Source organism: Herpailurus yagouaroundi, unplaced genomic scaffold (assembly GCF_014898765.1).
Source record: "Herpailurus yagouaroundi ecotype Mexico unplaced genomic scaffold, PumYag 160, whole genome shotgun sequence".
NCBI classification, from domain to species: domain Eukaryota; kingdom Metazoa; phylum Chordata; class Mammalia; order Carnivora; family Felidae; genus Herpailurus; species Herpailurus yagouaroundi.
Window position 1 is genome coordinate 37259879 of NW_024412401.1, and position 12610 is coordinate 37272488.

The 12610-nt window shown below is 54.6% G+C and overlaps 1 protein-coding gene across 7 annotated transcripts in view; it reads left to right on the top strand.

Moving 5' to 3' along the window:
- The window catches only part of RGS3 (regulator of G protein signaling 3), a 141228-nt gene that overhangs the window by 112287 nt on the left and 16331 nt on the right, over positions 1–12610 (top strand). The window contains exon 1 of one of the 7 annotated variants that reach the window (XM_040482037.1): positions 9521–10451. The exons of the other annotated variants lie outside the window; for them this stretch is intronic. The gene's annotated coding sequence lies outside the window, so the exon portion shown is untranslated. Of the gene's footprint in view, positions 1–9520; positions 10452–12610 lie in introns of those variants that run through there. 7 annotated transcript variants of the gene reach the window in all.

The window sequence follows — 12610 nt, forward strand, 5'->3', positions numbered from 1 at the left end:
CCAGGTGTGCTCTCTGTTCCAGATGGCCCGGGGCTTGTCCCCTTCCCTTGCCTGCGATGGGCCAGCCTGCTTGCACCTGGCACCATAGATCAGGCTGCTGCTGGAGAACTGTCAGCGACTCCCAACTTAGAAAGGCAGGGGGTGTAGTAAGTTATTTGGAACCGGGCATGCCTTTCTCCGCGTGGCCAGGGCTCTCTGTTGTGTCCTCAGTTACCTCCTGGTGGGGTTAGCCTCAGGCCAATAGTGGAATCAGGCTCTCCGGGCACGGTGGCAGAAGGTGGGGGAACATGGGGGGAGGGGAGAAAGAGCAGGGCAGAGCCTCTGGGAGCCAGCTGGCTGGCCACAACCTTGGAGATAAGGTGGGGGCAGCCGGGGGTGGGAGGAAGGCCATGGAATGGAAGGCCGTGTGGCCGTGCTTCTCCTTAAGTCAGGGGCTGCAACCAATGCCCATCCAGGACACTGAAACCATCACTGCTCGGAGCTTGATTAATGGAGTTCCCAGCTGATCTCACTCAGTAACAGCTCTGAACTTGTCTGTTCTGCCTCCCTCCCTCCCTTCCACACTTGTTAAATACTTGCTCGGTACCATGCATCGGCCAGGTACTAGAGGTATAGACATAAAGGGCCCAATCTTCAATCCAGTGCCAACGATGGGCATGTGATGGATGGTAGCAACACAGCTCTGATGTGGACAGTTGGGGAGGGGGGAACCCTGAGGAAGCTTCCAACCCAGCCTGGGAGCCACAGCAAAACTTCCTGCAGGAGGTGAGGCTGAGTCTGGATGCATGGGTGCTTGTCCATCGAAGGAGCAGGTCTCTGTCCCGGTCTCTCCACCCTTCTGCAGTGTAGACGCGGTTCCCGCCTAGCCACAGAAATCACCTGTGTGTGTCCAGGCACTGTTCCTTCTAATCCCAGCGGGAGGCTGTGTAGTGTGCTTTGTGCAGGTGCGTGGGCTCTGGACTGGAGAGAGAACAGGCTCTCCAACGCGTGGTACAGCTATGTGCCCTTGGGCAAGACACTGAACCTCTCTCTCCTTGCCTGAGTCTCTTCAGGCAATGGCCCGGCCTCACTGGTTGAATGAGATGATGTGTGTGCATGAAGTGCTCCGTGTGCACTAACTCTGAGTCGTGGCAGTGGCTGAGTGCCACTCGCGTGTCACCTCACGGTGGCTGTTCTTAAACAAGATGATGTGGGAGAAGTGAGGCGCTTGGCGTGGGGTCTGACATGGAGTTGGTGTTCTGGAAACAGGAGGTGGTGCAGCGGCTTTTGGGGGAGTCCGAATGTGCTATCAGAGATGTGCACCAAGGAGAGGGGCTCATGGAGGAAGGAGGGAACAGGGGGACACCAGGATGAGGGCTTTTGTTTGTCTTTAAATAAATTTCTCCGTTGAAATGCAACATAGTTTCAAAATGGTTGGAACTATACAGCTGATGAATTTTCACAAAGTGAACAAACTCTCCAGGTCAAGAAATAGAATATTCTAGTACCCAAGAAACACCCCTGCACCCTCCCCTTTCAGTCACTACCACCTCAAACATAACCTCTGTCCTGACCTTCTCTCATTGATTAGTGTTGCCTGATTTTGAACTTTGTATAACTGGAATCACCAAGCATGCACTCTTTTTAAAACTTTTTAAAAAAATGTTTATTTTTTTAGAGAGAGAGAGAGAGAGAGAGACAGAGTGTGAGTGGGGGAGGGGCAGAGAGAGGGACGGAGACACAGAATCCAAAGCAGGCTCCAGGCTCTGAGCTGTCAGCACAGAGCCCGACTTGGGGCTCAAACTCAGGAACTACAAGATCATGATCTGAGCGGAAGTTGTACACACTCAACCAACTGAGCCACCCATGTGCCCCAAGCATGCACTCTTTTATGCTGACTTCTTTGGGTCTGCATTTTGATGATGAGACTTGTCAACGTAACTGTATGAAGTTTTATTTTGTTCCTTCTCACTGTTGTAGGATATTTCGTTGTGTGACGATGTTGCAATTTATTCATTTCTCCTGGTGATGAACATTTGGCTTGTTTCCAGCTTGAGTTTAAAATGAAGAGTACTGCTCTGGAGAATCTGATAGATGTCTTTTGATAGGCTGTATCTACTTTTCTGCTGGGTAAATACCTAAGGTTTACAACTGCTGAGTCATAAAGTGGTATATAATTAGCTTTAGTAGATACTATCATATAATTTCCCAGGTTTGACACCATTGTCCTCCTTGAGCTGTGTAGGAGAGAGCTTCTGTTACTCCACATCCTTACCACCACCACACCAACCAGTATTAGATATTGTGATAACTAAATATGGTTTTTTAATTTGCATTTCCTTGGTGACTAATGAGGTTTGGGACCTTTCCATATGTTCATTGGCCACCTCTTAGTGAAGCACCTGTTCACGTGTAACCTTCCTCTCCCTCCCCGCCCGCCCCCCCCCCCCCCGCCACATTTTCTATTGGGTTGTCTGTCTGTCTTTTTCTTACTGGTTTGTGGAAGCTTAAAAAATATTCTGGGTATATTTTCATTGTGGGATATAGACATTGCAAACATCTCCTTTTGCTCTGCGTCTTACCTTTTCATTCTTTTGACGAGGGTATCCTCTGAAGTACAGAAGTTCTTAATGCAGTCCAACTTGTCAGTCTTTTTCTTTACCGAGAGGGCCTATCGAATCCTGTTTCTTTGCCTGTTACCAAGTTGCGGGTGTGTTCTATGTTATCTTCCAGATATTCTGTCGTTTTATGTTTCATATTTAGATCCAAAATCTACTTGAAATAGATCCTTATGTATGGTGGATGGTGAGGTCAAGACTCATTTTCTCAGGCTGGTTATCCAGTTAATGAAAACACCATCCTCTCTCACTCTAGGGCATCATCTTTGTCGGCAATCGAGGGGACAATACACGTATGGGTGAGCTCAATTTTGAAGGATCAGTAGGAGTTTGCCCGGTGGACAAGGGAGGGCAGGGTGTTCTAGGTAGGAAGTACAGTGAGGAGAGGTTTCGAGGTGCCTGAGAGTAGAGTGTGTTTGGGGAACTACAACTAGTTTAGACTGGCTGGGGGAAGAGAAATGGCGTGGCGGGAGGTCAGGTGGCAGGGGCCGAACACACAGGGTAAGGAGCTGGGACTATCCTAGGGAGATAGAAGGGTTTGCAGCAGGAGAGGAATATAATCAGGTCCGTGTGAGGGAGATGAGAGAGAGAGTCCCAGGCCAGGAGGAGGCCAGAAGGATGGTTTTGGAACTGCAACCCCAGGTAAACCCAGCGTCAACGTCACCCCCTAACAGAAAGCATGTCTGCTTCAGAGAGGCAGGGGTGGAGGTCACAGCGTGCTGGGGAGGGCCTTGGAGGTAACCACCAATGGCTTGTGGCCAGATACCCATTCTGGCATCCTGGAATGGAAGAGCCTCCTCCCTCAACTCCCCCCATCCAGTGCCCCGGCACTGAAGGCCCTGAAAGAAGAATATTTTAGGAACTGGGGCGGACAGACAAGCATTGGGGTCTCTGAAGAGGGGGTGCTTTCTGCTCCTCCTGCCCTCCATGTGCCCACAAGGAGACCTGACCATACCTTGAGCCCTGATTCCTCCAGGCTGGCTGAGATTCAGAGCTGGACAGACCCCCTCCAGAACATGTGGCCTGGAGAGGAGAGGGATTTGGCTTGGGCCACACAGGGAGCCAGACTGACCCAGCCTAGGGGAAGCCGAGCACAGGCTCAGCTACCTCTCCAGCCTCCAGGGCCTTTGTTACGGGCCTCAGTTTCCTCCCCTGGAATGCACAGATAACAGTGCCCCCATCTTAGGGGGAAGAATGTGCCAAGTGTCCTCTCCCAGAGTGGGATGCAAGGTAGGAGACTGGTGATCTCTGTGATGACAGTAATAAGTCTGATTACAGGAATTGGAAATGTTCATTGAACACTTACTATGTGGATTACCTCCCAACAATGCTGTGATGTAGGTAGTCGTGACTTACATCACCACTTACAGATAAGAAAACTGAACCTTGAATCGGTTAAGCAGCCTGTCCAGAGGTTAAAGGCACCTAGCTAGGAAGTGGCAGAGTCAGGACATGAACCTGGGTTTGTCTGTCTCCAGACCTCAGTTCTTCACCAGCATTAGGCTTCCCCCACCCACGACCCCCAGCTCTGAAGGCACCTCTGTTCTCAGAGCTGTTGCTTGGAGTGAAGCCTGAGATTTCGGGTTGGTCCCTGTACCTGCTAGGAGGGAGAGCCAAGCGGTAGAGAGGGAGGGCCCCCCAGTGGGCTGAGCACTGCTGTGCCCCCTGACTCAGCCACAGGGTTAGGAAGTGAGATTGGACCCCAGGCCTGCCTGATTCCCAATCCTGGTCTCACGACCACAGTGCTATTTGTGCCCTTCCCTGGGGTCCTCCCAGCTTGGCGGAGCTTTTTTGTTTGATCAGCCCAGCATAGAATATCACAGAGAAGCCACATGCTTCTGGCTCACCCTGCGCATGAAGTGGTCTCTGGAGGGAGACGGTTTGGGAAGGTCACCAGATGTGTGGAATTCTACCCCACCCTACCCCCCGCCAGGCGAGTCAGACACCTGTCCCTCGGTCTCCAGCAGTTTGTGGTATGAGCAGGGCCCCTGAGTCTGGTATCGCTCACTGTGCCTAGCACAGTGCCTGGCCCAGATGGGTGCTTGGGAGGGAGGGGGTGAGGAAGGGCGGTGAAGGGGCAAGAAAGGAGGAAAGGAGGCCATGGGGTAGTACAAAGAGAAAGGGCTTTGGAGCCAGGCTGACCATGGTTTCAGTTCGACTCCTCTGCTCACTTGCTTTGTGATCTTGCACGTTACCTTAACCTCTCTAAGTCTCATTTTCCTCATTTGCCAAATCGGGCCAATGGTCCCTACCACACAGGGTTGCTGGGGTGCAAGAGTGTATGGAAAGCAACTGTCACAGTGTCGGCATTTGGTAGACACTCAATTTATGCTTTCTTTCTTCCTCTCTCCCCCATATCCTTTTCTTTGTTTTCTGTTTCCATCATCTCTGGCTCCACCTCCCCTATCTCTACAGCAGCACGTAAACACTGCTCTCAGGGTCCAAGTCCAAGTCCAAGTCCAAATTCTTTACCATATCCATGCTTCTGTTCCATGAAACCACCTGCACTTCCTCGAATGTTCCATGCTATCTCTGTCTCTGGCCCGGACATCCTCTCCCATCCCTGTCCCCATTACCTCCTCCAAGAGCCATCCCCATCTTTCCTGGAGCGATGGGCGTGTGGGGGGTTGACGCGGGTCCTTCACCTGGCTCTCTGCCCCATAGATCAGCACCTTCCGGGAAGGGAAGGTGTCTTGTCACTGTTTGCCCCGCACAGGCCCTGGCACATGGCTGGAGATCTGTAGGTATTCGCTGAGTAACTCTGGGGGTGGGGGTGGGAGGGAGTGAGCCGGGGACATGATCTTGATGAGCCAAAACAGGGCATGCCCAGGACCCTGAGAGCAGGGCAGGCCGGGCACTGGCAGGAATACAGAGAGCCCCCTAGCCAGGGCATCCCAAGGAGCATTTCACTGGGCTCCAGAGGATGGGAAGGAGATGCACTTGAGGAGGGGGACGCAATAGGAAAGTGAGTCCATGCGGACACACGTGGACCGGGCAGAGAAAGGGGTGCCAGGTGGGAAGGGGAATGGTGGCAGGGCCCTCAGGGGGCTGGTTCTGAGCAGAGAGCCCGGGGGCAGGAGAGGCCCCCGGGGCTTGGCGCTCTCCTTCTGACGGAGGCACGGGTCCCTGTGGGGACAGGAAGCAGCTGGGACAGCCCTGCTCTCCACTCTTACAGCTTTCAGGAGAGAAGAGGGCCGAGGTGTGTGGCAGGGGTCTTTGGGCTGTGGGGGGCCACCAATCCAGGCCACCCCCACGCACTGAAGCAGTGGCATCTGGGACCCAAGGCAAGGAGCTTGGCAAGGTGCGGACTGCTTTCCCTGCCCAGTGAGAAGCTGGGCGTGCAGGATGGTGCCGGGCATCCCATCAAAGCACCAAAGTACAGGCCTGAGGACATGTCCTTCTGGCTTACCCAGGTAGCAGTACCAAGAGTAAGGAAGCTTCTAAGAGGGTTCGCCTCAGTTCTCGTTCCTCAGGGTTCTTCTTCCCTGTGTGTTGGCTTCGTCCCGAGTTTCTGGACTGGAAGAGCTGCTTCTCCTCTGTGCCTCACTGTTGCTTTCAGTCAACAGGTATGCTCCCTGTTGTGATGTGTTGCCGTCCTGAGTCCCCAACAGACCCATGAGTGTAGTCGTGGGATCCTTTAGGGATGGAGAATTTTCCATCTGTATTCAAATTCCTCCTTCCTTTCTCTCCTGGATTTGGGCCTCTGTTAATAGGAAACACGAATGGGTAGCTTGCGAGGGAGCTTGCCAGCTCCTTATCTGGGGACGAGGGGCTGCTGAGGTCATGCCTCTCCTGCGTGGGCCTCCGTTATGGCGGGAGCGGTGTTTGTTGGGGCTGGTCCTGCACTAAGTTCTGGTCTGCATTCTCGTCCTGATTCTGTTGTATGGCCTCGGGCACATTGCCTCCCTTCTCTGGGTCCCACTCACCTTATCTGTTAACTGGGGCTGCTCCCCAGAATTATCTGTGGAGTTAGAAAGAAGTCAAGATACCAGCTCTACTCTCAGGGAATCTTATCCAGTAAGTCTGGAATTGAGCCCAGATACAGATATTTTTAAAATGCTCCACCGGTGATTCTAAAGTGTACCTCTCTTTTGAGAACCAATAGTCTGGATCAGTGCTATTTTTAACGTGCAAATTAATCTCTCGGAATCTTGGTAAAAGGCAGATTCTGAACCAGGAGCTGTCGGTTGAGGCCTTAAGATTCTCTATTTCATGTGAGGTTCCAGCTGCTGTTGCTACTGCTGGTTCAGGGGCCACACTTTAGGTCCTAAGAGGCTAGATGGTCCTGTGACATTCACTGGATTGCCCATTCCTTCCTTCCTTCATCCATTCATCCATCCATTCATTCTCATCAAACACTTAAGATGGGTAGTGGTAGGAGGTGAAGTCAGAGGAAGACAGACCCCAGGCTCTCTCAGGGCTACAGGATTGGGACTTACCTGGAGGGCGTTGGGGAGCCTTGACAGGGCTTTAAGCAGGGGAGTGACAGGGTCAGATTTGCATAAAAGGCTCCCTGGCATGGCCATGAAAGGGGTCTGGGCTGCCGCTGGGAGGTCCGCTTCCATTCTGGTGGGAGATGACAGTGTCCTGGGGGGAGGTGGTGGTGGTGGTGAAGGTGGAGGGAGTGGAGAAATTATTTTTTTCTAAGCTAATACACCTTGTTTTTAGAGCAGTTTTAGGGATTGAGAAGAAAGTATAGAGAGTTCCTGTATACTCCCTGACCCCATACATGCATAACCTACCCCGGGGGAGTGATTCTGAAGATATTCCCAGGGACAATCAGGAGGTGTTGGTGGCTGGCCAGAGTAGTGGGGGTGGTAGTGAAGGGAAAGGGAGAAAGGGTGGAACCCAGGTCCCTGGTTTCGGCAGCTGGCGGTGGCATCATTGATCGAGTGGACTTGCATTCAGCGTGAGGCATGTTGAGCTGGGGCCACCAGCGGGATGTGCAGAGGGAGGTCTCTATCTCTGTGCCTGGGCTCTAGCCACACAGGCCTCCTTTCCCCCACTGCACAAGCGTCCCTGGTGAACCCTCTCCTGCCCATCGAGCAGATCTGGGGCTCAGTATCATTGCAGAGTGGCCTTTCCCACATGGCGCTGCATTCTCTCCTGTGGCACTCTATGGTTTTCCTGCCCATCAGCGATTCACACTTTGCATCTATTACATGTTTCTGTGGGCGACCGACCGACAATGTGGCTCATGTCAGTCCTTCCTCTCTGGCCTGGAAGCTCCCCAGGACAGGGATCGTGTCTCTCTCATTTCCCATTGTGCCCACAATGCCTAGGACAGTGTTCTGGAGCAGCGCTGCTTCATGAGTACTTGGTGAACACTCACCTCTGGAATCTAGACTCAGGAGACAGGTCGGAGCCGGCAGTGTGGGCTCGGGGGTGGCAAGATGGCACGGATGGTGACTGAACCCCAGGGGAGCGGATGGGTGCACAAGGGAGTAGGCAGGACTGAGAGGGGCAGGAGCCTGGGACAGGTTCCCACGGACAGGCCAAGAGGCTCATGACCTCATGGGGTTGTCAGATGGGTGGGAGCAAATCCAAGGAGAGAGATGTCGGTGATGGGTGGTCCTGCAGTGGTCGTGGCTGCCATTCCAGCGCTTTGTGTGGCCACACAGTGCCACGCTGTGGGTGCACACCAGCTCAGCACGCCTCCTGCAGCACCGGGGAGCTGTTATGAATCCCATGTTACAGCTGAGGAAACTGAGGCTCAGAGAGGCTATACCTGAGGTCACCCAGCCAGTGAGTGCGGTGGGGCTCAGTCTCCAGAGCTCTCTCCACTGTACGGTGTCATCTGTCTCCTCCGTGTTCAGTGCCAAAACTGCCAGGTTGGGGACAGGGGAGGAGGACAGCTGCCGGGAGGCCCTGAGCTGGCAGGCAGAGGCAGGGCCGGGGGTGGCTCCAGCCTCTCCGTGTCAAGAAATCAGGCTGAGGAGCTGCACCGAGGCTGGGATGGGGGAGCTAAATGTTGGCCAGGCAGCTGAGGTTCCTGGAAGCCAGCACCATGCCAGGGACCCAGAAGCCAGGGAGCTGCTCAGGAGCCCAGAACATGCCAAACTTGAAGGAGCAACCCCGTCTCAAAAGTCAAGCCTGGAGGTCTGAGACGCTGGGCAGGAATTCGAGTAACCTCTCCCTTTCTCTGGCGACTTTCCAGTTGACAGAGCACTTTCCTGTCCTTTCTGAGACTTGGTCCCCTCAGCCCTCTGGGAGGGGGATGGGGCGTGTGGCAGGAAGTGTCCTCACTTCATGGCCCATTTCATGGCTGAGAAAACCAGACGCGATAGCCTGGTCGCACAGCTAGCAAAGGATGGAGGGAGGATTCCAGCCCAGGTCTTCTGGCTTTATGTCCAGCGCTCTATCTGTAAAATCCTAGCTGTGTAAGCGTGACCCGGAGACAAAGGCAAACCCCAATTCTCAACCCCCACCTCCCGCGCCAGTGCAGGAAGTGGTTTTTGAGGGCAGATACAGAGCCCGGCATCTGTGGTGGATGTGATGAGTCATCTCAGAGTGAGAGCTGCAGGTTGACTCTGGGGTCAGCAGACCTGGCTCTACATTTAGTAGCTGTGTGACATTGGGCAAGTCACTTCCAGGAGCTCGCTGCCACCCTTCTACCCCAGTAGTAGGTATAGGGGTGGGAGGGCTCTGGGGCCCAGGAGATGTTCTGGGAGTCCTACCTGCCACCCTTCCCAGCCTGTTCTGAGTCCTGGATTGGACTGGGGGCAGGGTTTGATTAGATCCTAAACAGCAGCTTCATTTGGAGGGCCTGGCTCATTTCCTGTGTGCTTCTAGCAGGCAAGACAAGGACAGAATTCACACTGGTCCAGCCAAGCCAAAGAAGTGATGGATGGGAGAGATACAGACTCCCCACAGCAAGGGGACAGCTAGCTGCACAGGGCACTGTGGACCCAAAGCCCTGGGCCAGCAGGCCGATCTCTCTGGAGCACCGTGGCCGGATTCTTATCACCCCAACCTGTTGCAAAGCTGCCTAACTGGGTTTTGCCAGCTGCTGCTGCCTCCCCCGTCAGAGTACTCACCAGACGCGCCAGGACCAGTTGTCCAGCCTCTGTTTTTTCTGCTCAACTGAGGGCAGGGATTGTGTCTGACTTGTCCCCATCTGTCCTCTCAGGGCCTTACTCAGTGCCTGGAGAATGAACGAACGCTTGTGTGTTTGTATGCATGCGTGTCCCCGTAGCCCTTCCCCCACCCCCATACCCTGCTCACGCTGCTGCTCGGAGCAGTTCTGACGTAGCAGGGCTCTGCAGGTGTCACTCTGTTCCTCATAGGACAGTCCCGCATCTGGCATCCATTGTGACATGCTCTCACCTTTATCTCTTTTTCTGTCCTAATTCCTTCACTTGCCACCCCTCCCCCCTGCCGAAATTTCTGAGATTTCCTATATTTGCTCCAGAACCTGCCTTCCCCAAGGCACTCCCAACCCCAGCTCTCCCAGGAACACTGGCCTGACCAAACCTATCTGGGCATTCACACAAACCTGGTCCTGGAGCACAGGAAGGAACCAGAGAGCTCAGGTCCTTCTTTGCGAGTATCTGCCCTGTGTGTGTGGGGGGGGGGGGGGGGGGGGGCCCAGGTGAGGGGCCTCAGGTAGTGTTCACTTGTGTCGACTCCTGGGTCCACCATACTTGTGTATAAGGGCCCAACGAAGCCAGGAGACATGAGTGCTACTACTAAATCAGCCTTCAATTTCTTAGGTCATTCCCTTAGCTTCTGAGACCTCAGTTTCCCCATCTGTAAAATAAGACTGGACTGACGATAGCCGCCATGTTATCAAATGCCTCTTCTGGGCCAGTGTGACTCTTCTGAGTCCAGTGTGATGTCGTGGCCCTGCTCCAGGTGAGGAGATGGGGCCAAGAGGGCAAGAGGCTTGCCAGAGGTGCCCAGCCGGAGGGTGACACCACTGACATGCGAACGCGGCTCCCTGGGCACCCTGGGAGCCCTGAGAGCTCGTTGGGTGGTTTCTCTGCTGCCTGGGGCGAGGGTGGGGGGATGGGGACAGGGGCACTTCCCCTTCTGGCTTTGTTTGGTTTGGCCTCCGTTTGGGGCAGGATTGGCAGAGGCTGGCTGACTTGCATTTCTGGTTTTGGGTCTGTGGCTGCGCTTTCGGAGGGGTAGGAGGGGTAGGCGGGCTCAGGCTCTGTCACCGCTGGGAAGGGCCCCGCCCCACCCCCACCCCCACCCCCCGGAAAGGGGAAATGCCCCTGCTCCCCCCCCCCCCCCCCCCCCGCCGGGCCCCCCCCGGGCCGGGCCGGGGGGAGCGGGGGTTGCTGTTTCTTTCGGGGGGGCCCCCCGGGGGGGGGGGGGGGGGGGGCGGGGTCTGGCCCAGGGGGAGGGGGACTGAATGTGGGTGAATGGGGGGGCTGGCTGTTTGTTTTTCTGGAGGAGAATGCTTCCCTGCGGGTGGTGTGAGGGGCGGAGGACTGGGCTGCTCTGGAATGAGATCAGAAACGGAGCTGGAAAGAAGGAGCCAGAGGCCTTGCTCCCACCCCAGCCTAGCAGGAGCAGCGGATTGGTGGGGGTGTTTGGGGACTTGTCTCTAGGTCACTGTTCAGGGCTGGGCTGTCAGTCAGCAGGGGGGCTGTCTCTCTCCCTGGGAACAGTCTGATGAAGCTAAAGCACAGACCTTAGTTTCCAGATGAGATTTCTGGACTGAGAGGCCTGTCATCACAATCACCAACTTTGATTCTGGGTATTTGGCCAAGTTTGCTTCCAGGGGTCCATGGGCAAGATGTGCCACTATTTGAGGTTCGTGACTTGAGCGTTTCCCTTTAGATCCGCTGTTTAGTCACCACTGATACCACCACCAGTATCCCGTTGAAGACTTTTATACTTTTGGGGAGCCTGGCTGGCTCAGTGGGTAGAACATTCAGCTCTTGACCTTGGGGTTTTGAGTTGAAGCCCCACATTGGGCGTGGAGCCTACTTTAAAAAAAAAAACAAAACTTTATACTCTCTATGGTATATTCTCCTGGTTTGTCACTTGGGCATGTTGGTTATCTCAGTTAATGGGTGGAGACCTTGAGACCCGGAGGGTTTAGTGACTGGCTTTCCCTAGTCCCGCTGTGTGATTCGCCCTCTCTGGGCCTCAGCCTCCCCCTCTGTGTGCTGCGGACGGGATCACTGCCGTTTTGGGGTCTGAGGGGTCCCTGGGTGGAGGGTACAATCCTTCCCAAGAGGGTCTTTGGCTGTGCCTGAGAACCAAACCCTGACCAGATCATCCTAGAGTCCTCTGAGGTCCTCCATGCTACCTTGCTCAGTTCCCTCTCCACTGGGGTGGCGTGGTGGGGGGACACCTTTCACTTTCCCGCTCCCAGGCAGTGGCTCTTACCCACACTGTGCTCTCACATCCCTGGTGCTCCCAGATGTCAGTGGGACCCCTGACACGTGTGGGCAACACCGTACCACTGGGGCCACGGACTCCCAGATACGAGCCTGGCTGGGGCTTCACTGTCACACACTCCCCAGGGCTTAAAAGATTTCTCTGCTTTGGGCATACCTTTCGGTCCCGGGCAGCTTGTGCCATAGTGGGAAAGTCACTGCTGTTTGCGCTCAGCATTGTCATCCGTCAAATGGACATTAACGGTCTCTACAATGAGAGCTCCTAACCTATGTTCTAGGAGTACTTACCTCTCAGATTCTCAGCCAGTGTCCACGCGCGCGTGCGCGTGTGGGCACACACACGTGCACGTGTGGCCAGGAATGCGTGGCCACTTTCTCCTTCATGAGACAGCTGTGGCCTCTTGATGGGTGAAACCTGGATTCCGGATAGTTCTCATTCTAACATTCCAAATCCTCGAGTGTGATGAGGGCCCCAGCCCGGCCTCGAGACCTGCTTCCCCTGTGTGGCCTTATCGCGCCTGGCCTTCTCCGAGCCCCAGTGTTCCTGTGAGCAAGCTGCCTTTCGGACTTCATCAAGGGCCCTATTTTTCCCTTTGCAAATGAAGTCTGTAGGAATCCAGCAAAAACTTCAAGGGTTCTGAGGGTTGTATGTCAGAC